This window comes from Microtus pennsylvanicus, chromosome 15 (genome assembly GCF_037038515.1).
Source record: "Microtus pennsylvanicus isolate mMicPen1 chromosome 15, mMicPen1.hap1, whole genome shotgun sequence".
NCBI lineage: Eukaryota > Metazoa > Chordata > Mammalia > Rodentia > Cricetidae > Microtus > Microtus pennsylvanicus.
The window spans coordinates 31824762-31835269 of NC_134593.1; the positions used below are offsets into that span (position 1 = coordinate 31824762).

The 10508-nt window shown below is 41.7% G+C and overlaps 1 protein-coding gene across 3 annotated transcripts in view; it reads right to left on the minus strand.

Moving 5' to 3' along the window:
- The window catches only part of Fndc3a (fibronectin type III domain containing 3A), a 136792-nt gene extending 127208 nt beyond the window's left edge, over positions 1-9584 (minus strand). The window contains exon 1 of one of the 3 annotated variants that reach the window (XM_075950080.1): positions 9304-9584. The gene's annotated coding sequence lies outside the window, so the exon portion shown is untranslated. The other 2 variants (XM_075950082.1, XM_075950081.1) reach the window with 2 other exon arrangements.
- Between the last annotated feature and the right edge of the window lie 924 nt (positions 9585-10508).

A 10508-nucleotide genomic window follows, 5' to 3' on the forward strand; every position in this document is an offset into this window, starting at 1 on the left:
ATAAGTTCCTGCTAGAATATTTTTGTAAGTTTATTTTTTGTTGACTGTGAGTTATCAGGACTGGTGAATGAATTAAAAAAAACCAAATTTTAGCCCCACAGAGATAATTGTAGTTGCCCCTAAAATCCATAAATATGGTAAATTAGATTAATATTTCCTAATAGTGAATCACTATACACCTGGGATTCAACACAGTATTTTTAGTACCAAAGAGATACTTATATTTGTTCCTTAAGTCTATGACTATAGTCAGGTACATTAGTATGTTTCCTAAGATTGAAACATTACATTCCTAGGACTCAATACATTAGGACTGGTATTAACAAAGAGCCCAGATTCTGTAAACACCTGGGTTCAAAGCCCCTACTTTCACCAAATATCTCTATGGCTTTGGGTGTATTAGTTACTACCGTGTTTAGTTCCCTCGTTTTGACAATGGCGGCAGCGAGATCTACTTCAGTTGGCTTGAGAACTAAATGAGTTGCTATGTGTGAAGTCTGGACGAGCACCCAGCACACAAAAGGCGCTTATTAATTATTACTGAAAATCTTGACTAACCAAGAACAGAGCAGTCTGCAGGACTCTACGTCAGAAAACTAAACCTGTGGGTCCAACCTAGCCTGCTGCCTCTTTGCATAAATGAAATCGAATTTGAAAGAACCACACTCATTTTTTATATTGTATCTGGCTGGTTTCTGCTCCCGCGGTAACTGGGCTTCCAAAGGTGCAATGTCTGCACTACTGCTTCTCTGATCCTTTGCTTCAAAACTGTTAGCAGCATCTGTGCTGTTCACAGTCCAGTTCAACTACCTAATATATATATATATATAGAGAGAGAGAGACCTATATATATAGACAACCTAATATATAGAAAGATGGTGTGTGTGTGTGTGTGTGTGTGTGTGTGTGTGTGTGTGTGTGTGTGTGATGTACACAGTCACAACATTCTGCAGGAAATAGGCCTATTTGGGACCAAAAGCAGAAAAGAATCATACAGGTAAATGGAGACAGAAGAAAGCGCATTTTATTTAATTATTTTAAGATATGTATTTATTTACATGATTTTTTATCTTTCATCTTAGTCTGTGAACCGGAAAGAAGAAAGTATGACATTTGCCTTATGACATTTATATTGCAGGCATCTGAGACATATGATAGATAAGTAAATAATGAAAATAATAGGAAACCTATATAGCATAACTAGACACATCTATTGAAGTTGTAGATATAAACATACTATGGTATAACCACATACAATCAGTTCTACCTTTTAATCTTTTTAACTCTTAGTCTAAGAGACTAGGTGTCTAAGTTTATTATTCTTCCAGTGTAAATGGAGGAATTGGGGATTACTGGGGTAAAGTGCATGTTTGATTCTATATAGTCATTTAAGCCAACCAACAGACAGGCCCTGCCCTCAGAAAACATGCCCTTACCTCACAGTACAAAGCTGGAAAGTGATGAGACACAGTGAGGTAATCACAGGGTGTCAACAGAGAATGGATTGCAGAAAAAAGATATTATAGTTATGAAAGAGAAAGTTTGGTGTAGCATTAAATTGGGTGGTGATTTCAATAAATTCATCATCTTGAAATATTAGTCTAGATATGATCAATAACGCAGGTTAAGACGGACACAGAAGCTCCTCCACTTTATTCTAGGGCAACTCAACCATGCAAACCAGTCTTCACAAGGTCCAAGTATTAAATGCAGAAATGAAGAATTCCCATATTATGATATTTTTCCAATTTTAAATATTCTAAAAATATTTTTAAAAAAATACTGCTCTGAAGTAGTAGATGTACTTGGTCATAACAATATACAAAGAAACAGAAAGGCACTTAATAAATTATCATGCTAAAATATGAACAATAGATACATAATACATATAAAAATACTACATAGGGAAAAAAATAAGTCTTAACAAAACCATAATTGAAAATGACTATATTAAGAAAACCAAAACAAATGCAGAAAATTTAAACAAAATGACATCATGAATTTTTTATTTAAGCAAATATTAAGACAGGCTGATTTCTGAAGTACATGAAATTAACTACACCAAAGCAGTTGGTATGTGCATTAACTACTTCGCTAAATGTCCCTTTATCAAAATGCTTAGAAGCATGAGTGTTTCTAGTTCAGACTCAGGTATATCTACACACACCATGAGATAGTTTGGGAATGGGAATTTAGTTTAAATCAAATTTAAACACAAAATTCACTTGTGATGTGTGTGTGTGTGTAAAATCTGGCCTGAGGTTACTACACACAGTGTTTAGTTTACCTACATCTTAACTGCAACCCATCACTGCAGGTGAGGCGAAGACCTGGTATTTGTGACATCAAGATGGCAATCAAGAGTTTCACATTTTGGAGCATCTTGAATTCGGGGGTTGGGGTGCTCAATTTCTAATTACACTTTAAGAAACTCACAAATGTCCTGCAAAGTGTGCTTAAGAAACAGCTGCTTAGAATCTGCAGCCAAGTAAGAAAATTCCTTCCCCTCCCATTACATGTCCACAGGTTTACTGAAGACAACTACAAATACATAAATCAATTAAACGAATCTTTTACTGGGGAAGGAGAAAGCTGCTTTAAAAATATAAATCTTTGCTGGGCAGTGGTGGTGCATGCCTCTAATCCCAGCACTTGGGAAGCAGAGGCAGGCGGATCTCTGTGAGTTTGAGGCCAGCCTGGTCTACAAATCAAGTTCCAGAAGGGCCAGAGCTATTACACAGAGAAACCTGTCTCAAAAAAAAACAAAAACAAATAAATAAAATATATCTTTATGCACAAGTATATATTAAGATGTGGGTTCTGAGGAAGGAAGGCAGAAAACAAAACAATACTTGTCAATATTGCTATAGTCTGATTTATACAATAATCTGTCAAATGCACATAACTTTCTTATCTAGGCTAATGACAAAATATACACTCTACTGTGGATTTCTACCAACTAGCTCCTAGGCCATCTCAAGAAGTGAGGGAGAAAGAAAAGAGTCATTCCCAAGTAGAATTTCACTTGTAAAATCTGAGAACAATGGTGTATCTGGTGATTTATACAGGATTTTAAAAATAACCGAGCACAGCACCTAAAATCCAATGCGACTTCACCAGGTATTTCTCAGTAAAGAAGTTGTCTTCCACTTAAAAAGGAACTAGTTCACGCATTTTCTACATTCCATCCCACTATGGAGAGAATAGCTGAGGTCCTAGGAACAGAAGGTCAGCATTTCCTTGCAAAGAGGGATAGGGCAGAGGGGAGCAGGGACTGACCTGAAAGATTAATGAGTGGAAAATTTTTTATATGTATTTTATTTGCAAAGAAAACAGTTATGACTTTCTAGTATACCGAATGCTTCCTGTAAATGCTGTTTTTAGAAATCTGCAGACTAACACTGGAACTCAAAAGTTCTGGTCATTTAGAAAAGACAAGCTGTGCAGCGGCTTCCAGTGCGCAGGAGCACTGACCCAAGCGCTGACGCAAGCGCGTACGTGGCGGCACCTTAACATTTTCAGGTTCCACCTATCCCGTTGAGTCCTTACAAGACTGTGATGAGAACATGGCGCATATTCTCAATTCTAAGGATAAGAAAACCAAGACTGGAGAAGAAAGCCGTGAAATCACTATCACTAGTGAGTAGCGAGCATGGAATAGAGGCCTGCACCAACTGCACCACCATGGCCCTTGATCTCCTCCTTAGGTGAGGAGGCCGGTGGGGAGGGGACGGTAAACCACTCCCTACCCGCTTCCTTTTCGAGACAGAGTCTCAATTGTGAAGCCCTCACTGGCCTGCCCTGGAACTCACAAGGCAGACCCTCCTGCCTCTGCCTCTGGAATGCTAAGATCAAAGGCATGTGCAACCAAGCCTAGCTATTAGTTTCTTCTTAAAGCAAAATATTGTCAAAACTGTCCAAGTTAGTAATTCAAAAAGGCCAAAACCTACTTCAAGAGGCTTATGCTGCCTTTAAATTTAAGACAGTAAAAACATTTACAAAGGAAGGCAAAGTTATAGTCACAAAAGCATAAAAGATTAATTTTTGGTTTGGTTTTAATATTCTCAACAGTAAAATAAAGTGGAGAAACAGTGCTGATTCTGTTCAGTGTCCCATCGATTTCCAACATCTAATACTGACCACATACAAACCCTATTTATAATGCCTGCAGAGTAAAAAACAATGTTCTTATACTATAGTTCAATCTCTTGATATCACAAACTATGTAGTTATGCAGTAGCCCTCACCAATTGATCCATAAAGCCATAACCTCAGGCACCATGGACCACCTGGTAACAATTCAAGAAACACAATGGAAAAAGAAAATACTGTTGTCTTAGACATATATGTTATGTATTTGGAAATTTCAGAGAGATGTTTAATATAAATAAAGTTTCAAAACAACCTGTATTTATCCTTTGAAATGACCATAATCACCTTAATTTTTTTGTGTGTGATGTGGGATTCTGTGTGCTGAGAATATGTTTTATTACCATTCATTAATAAAGAAGCTATTTGGCCTATGGCAGGGCAGAATAAAGCCAGGTGGGAAATCTGAACAGAGATATAGAAAGTAGAGTCAGAGAGACGCCATGTAGCTGTTGAAGGAGATAGACCCCAGAAACTTGCCATGTAAGTCAGAGCCTCGTGGTGAAACACAGAATAATAGAAATGGGTTAATTTAACATGTAAGAGTTAGTTAATAAGAAGCCTGAGCTAGTAGGTCAAGAGGTAATGTAATTAATATAGCTTCTGTGTGATTATTTGGGTCTGGGCAGTAGGGAAACGAACGAGCAGTCTCCATCTACATTTTTTGAGACAGGGTTTCTCTGTGTAGCCTTGGCTGTCCTGGAACTCTCTCTGTAGACCAAGCTGGCCTCGAACTCACAGAGATCCACCTGCCTCTGCCTCCTGAGTGCTAGGATTAAAGGTATGCACTACCATACTTGGTTTTAAAATTATTTTAATAAAAATATTTTTAAGAGATTTCTGGGTTTTTCTTCCCTCCTTTAATCTACATGGTGTGACATTTTCCAGAGGAATCTATCTTATCCATCTAATTACCAATTATTCCATAATAGTGACTCTTCTTGGAGTTACTGCAGGATTTCTAAATGCTTAGAATTCACCTTGGGCCACCTTTAAAAAACAGGTTATTGCTCCCCGGCCATCACTTGCAGACCACCAGCATCCTACCCAAGGTTTCTACATACTAGCTGCAGTTTTTAAAGGTAAACCCAGCACAGAGTCGATGTGCTTGACCTTACAAATGCTAAACCCAGTCACTGTGCTTCACTGTCTGCCATAAGACCAGGCTCGGAAACCTTTCACTTCCTAGGTCTGAGACCTACACTGAGCTCTTGCTGGAACTTCAGGCACAAAGTAATGTTTACAGTAGTGGTTCTCTTAGCATATCTTCATATACCACAGAAAAGGTATGTACACCTCTGCAAACAACCATTAGAAAAATACTTCATAGTAAGAGCTATATGGACAGTTAACTAGCCAGGACTCAGTGAACTAAGCCAGATGGCTAACTCGAGCCTGCAGACATGGTTTTACATTTTAAAACAATTCTTTTAAAGAAGCAAATGAACAATAATATTCAACAGACACTATAAATAGCTTGCAAGACAATATTGTCAAGCACTATAAAAATACCTGTCTACCCTTATCTAAGTTATATAAACATAAAAACCTGCCTATTAAAACATCTGAAGCTAGAGACCAAACTGCTAAGCGAAACAAAATAGAGTAAGAAAGACAAATACCATCTTCTCTCATATACAGAATTTTTATATATTTTTGTCTGTTTGTGTGTATGGCATAAAAGAGGAAGTGCAACTAGGGAGGAAATTAAGGGAGAAGGAGGTGGAAACAGACAGGGTAATGGGAAGACACATTTTCTCTCATATATAGACACACACACACACACACACACACACACACACACACACCCAATGAAAGCAGAAGGGGCACCCACATGAACAAGAAAGAGGGTCCAAAGACGCTAGTAGGGAAGAAACTAAGCCCAGTACAATGATACATAAGGATGGGAATGTCTTATAGAAATCCATTATTTTGTATGCTAACCAAAAACAATAAAAACAAAATTATTCTGTATTAGTTTCAGAGACGGGTTCCTACTGATGAGCAGGACTTTCTTCTCCAGGACTTCCTGCACTACTCTTCATACCTGGTGGGGCCTTGCTCCAGTCTTTACCTGATTCTATTTTCCCTAATGCTTGTCCTTGAATGATCCCAAAGGATCCCTCCAGCTAGCTCCAACTCTGTCACTCTCTCTTGGAGTCTGTCTCTGATACTTAAACCCTTCCTAAATTTCATGTTGGACTTCCCCCAAATGCCAAGACCATTCTAGCCCTCCCTCACAGAGCTTTCAGTCACAGTGGGCACCACACACGTTAACAATATTGTGCTATAGTTTTTGCTAGTGGTCTCTTTTGTTAGTGTGCAATTCTCCATAACTTGTAAATGACTTGAAGGAACAGATTCCACTGCTTTTGCACCCCTTACTTTGATAACAGTTCATCATCCTCCAAAGACACTATCTGGTAGTAGCTAGCTGGTGCAGAAAAATAGCCTAAGGCCTGGAAATGGGTGACAGAAGATTGGAAACATCAGAAAGGAAACCCACAGAGAACTTAATGGAAGCCCAGAGGCTGCACAGCAAACTTCGTATATATTAAAGACAAATAAAACCCAACCAGTAGGGGGAAAGCTTAGGGATCATGACATAAAAAGAACTCACTGAATAATACTCATTTAAAAAGTAAAGTATTAAAAAGGATAAGCATTCATAACACATGTAAAAAACAAAGTGTGCCCCTGACACTATTGGTCATCAATTTCTTTGTGATAATGAGCTCTTGGCATTGATACATATTTGTTGCACCAAAGTGATCAACTAAACTACGACAGGACTCAATGGACTACACATGTACAGTCTAATCTGATTAAATTCTAAATCTGACTTAAAAAAATTCAGAACTTATTTGAAGTAGTAATTCTTGTTTTAGAGATTACATTTAATTAAAAAAAAAAAACACCAATCACTTGTCAGCACCAGGCTAAGAAAGCAGAAATCATATGCACACCCTTATATCATGCTCCAAGACATAATCAAATTCATTTTCATGAAAAAATGCACCAAGAATGTTTTGCTTAAAACAAAAACTATTTTGTTTACATTAACCCTACAGGCAAAATGCAAGATTAACAAGTCTTAAATATATAAACACCAAAGGCACAAACATTTTCAAGACAAGTAGAAATATTACCCAGGAGTCTAAACTAAAGATGAACAAATCATAAATACCTTTTACATAAGCCAGGCTTAAGGCAATATTCATATTTTTTATCTCCTGTGTTTTATAGAACTTCTCAGCCTTCATCTCACTAGACATAGAAGGCAGACAGTTTTTAACCTATAACAAATTAGGCTGAAGTTTATAGAAACAGAGTATGCAAAAGGCATCATGAAATACGATGAAATGAATCAGCTCTCAATTACTCAGAGAGAGGAAGTAATGACACGTGACACCAAAAAATCTGGTTTCTTGAGTGCACAGCATTAATTTGGGAGAAGAAAATCCCCCTCACAATCATTACCTAACCCTGGGGTCAGTGTTAAGCAAGAGTTTATTTTTCCCGGATCGCTCAGTGTTGAGGGGATTCAGACAACCGGGGAAAGGAAGGAGTTAAGGCAGACGCATACAGGTGGCTAAAGATAAGCAGCGTGAGATAAAAATTTTCCACTTAACCTACAGAGAAAACCGGGAGATGATGTATGAGGACAGGGAAGAAAATACAGAGAAAGGCGAGAATGCTAAAATGTTTGACTCTAAGCAAGATTTTCTCCCCATCACCTCATCATCTCCCTTCCCTCTACAGGGTGTCATTAGTGATAGCAAGAATTACAAGTGGGCTGAAAGGCTGAAAACAAACTCTCATATTTGTAGTTTAGAAAAACCATGTTTTTTTAAAAATCCTTATCATCGCTTTATATTAGGCCCACCACCACCTGTCTCCACGGGTAATTTATCTTATTAGTTGAGAAAATCAATTCCAATAAGAAAAGGCTAAGACGGTAGGGGACTCATCCTTCTGGAACATCTTTAGGTGACTTAAGCAAAATTTACAAGATGGCAAGAATTACATATTTCTCAAATACACACACAAAAAAAACTAAATATTTATCTAAACAAGGGATCTGAGCCAGGAATCTCAATTTGTTTCTGTCTGACATATGGCTCAGTCTTGAGTGGCATATGTTTAGCACCAATGCCGGGAAAAGCATAGCGATTAAAATATTAGAGAAAAGCTTCAAGTGTCATTTTATTCTTATAACCGATCTTAGCCAAAAGGCAGAGAAGCAATGCGGTTTGATTCTTATGACACAGAAAAACACGCACAAACTTGGGTTTCAAGAACTAAAACAGACCACATTACGAAGCAGCAAAAATCAATATGTGCCTCAGTTTTGTTTCTTTTCTTTTTTTTTTTAAGGCTACCGTGAACACATAAAGATTAAACTATAAAAAGAGGAAAATCCTGTCAGCCTGCTATTCTCAGGAATAGATGGACAGACAAGGAGGTGTAAGGTAACTTACAGTCTCACAGGAAGGAAATGAGGAAAAAAAAATCTCACCATCCCTACTACCCCCAGCAATTCACACACACACACACACACACACACACACACACACACACACCAAATATCTCAAGTTTTTTTTTTTCCTACAAAGGCGGTAGTTTAATAAAAAATTACGATTACCTATCACACTCTTAAAACAGCGGCTCTCGCGACCCGAGCTCGAAATGATCTGCTCGGTTTTCCTGCACCGAGCGCACGACGCCCCCGGCAGAGTCGTGTCAAAAGTTCACCCACGCAGGCTGGAGCGCGGGGAAGGACCGAAGCCTCCCGTCCTCCTCCCGAGCGAACAGGTGGTTAACTTACCTGGGCACCGGAGCCGCCAGGCGCCGCCAGCAGCCGCCGGGGCACAGACCCGAAGGGCGTGTTTTCGAGGATTTAACCCCCAGGTGAGCGGGCTGAGCTCCGCGGTCGCCGAGTCCCCGGCGGCAGGTGCCGCGCACGTCGCCGCGGCGTCCCGGACCCCGCCGCCTCCCCGACAGCGCTCCCCCCTCCCCCGGCTCCGGGGCGGGGTGGAAGGGGGGAAGCGCCGCCCGCCCCTCGACGGGCTCGACCCTCGGACGCCGCGGCCCCGCAGCCCCAGCCTAACGGTTTCCCCGACGCGGGCTCCCGTGTCCCCCGCCGCCTCTCACCTCCGAGTCCCGCCGCTCCGAGGCGGAGGAAGGCGGATCCCCTGGCGTGTCTGCTGCGGGGCTCCGGATCGTCCTCTCACTACCTTGATGGTGGGCCCGACTCCCGGGGGCCGCCGCTGCGCTCACGGTGAGGGGTTGTTTTCCCCGGCAGTGACGGGCGCCGCCTCAGCCCCGCTCTTCGCTCCCTCTCCGCGTAGCTCCCGCTTTCTGTTTCACCCGAGGGACCGCGAACCCCGCCGCCGCCATGATTACTACGGAGTCGGGAGGAGGAGCCCGGAGTCGGCGCGCCCAGTGCGGCTGCGCGAGCCCCGCCGACGGCGCCCCCGGCCGCCGGGACCCGGAGCCCCCGCGCGTGCCCGTCGCCCCGCGTCCAGGCTTCGCGGGCGGCCGCTAGTGCGGCGCTGCCGCGCTCCCTAAGCCGGGGAGCGCCCCGGGAACTGTGCCGATGGTTGACGTATCTGAGGCCACACGCAGTATTCCAAATGCATTTTAGAAAGCGCCCACACCCTCCACCCCCCAAAGATGAACCGTGTCAGCCCCTCGCCGAAAACCCCAGAACTTAGAATGCTGGCAGGTGCTATAGGTTCAGACGTCTCTACTCATAAACATTTAGAGCCCCGGCATTCATTTTATAGCACCCACAAAAGAGATTTACTTCGTCCCGAAACGCAGTGGTTAATTTCTTGGTCTCGGACCAGCCAAATCTAGTGGAAACCCGTTACCTTGATGCCTACCACAGCGGAGACCGAAGCGAAGGCAGCAGCAATTTCTTTAAGCCTCAAGCAATGGGGGGGGGGGGGGGGGGTGGAGTGGACGCTGCAGTAATGCCTGAGGGTTGGCCCGACTGCTTACTTTTGCAATTTCACCGGAAGCCTTGGGGAGAGGGTCGTCTTTGGGAACCTGAGTCCTCCCAGTCCTTCCAAAACTGGTGACTGATGAAACCAGGCTCCACGTCTGACTTGTATTTCGGTTTCTTAATCGTGCTGCGTTTTAAGAAGGCAATCTTTTTGTTTTTTAACCATTTGACAGAAATCTCTTGAAGATGTACGTATTTCTTACGTTCTTAAAGAAAACAATGGATAACGAAATTCTTAGTGGATCACTGTCAGATGCAATACTCAGACCGTGCACCAACGTCTCAAGGGATTGCAGAGTGTATAGAGTCCCCGCTTTTGCTGCTGTTTTATGCAGTGTTCTCCTTACTT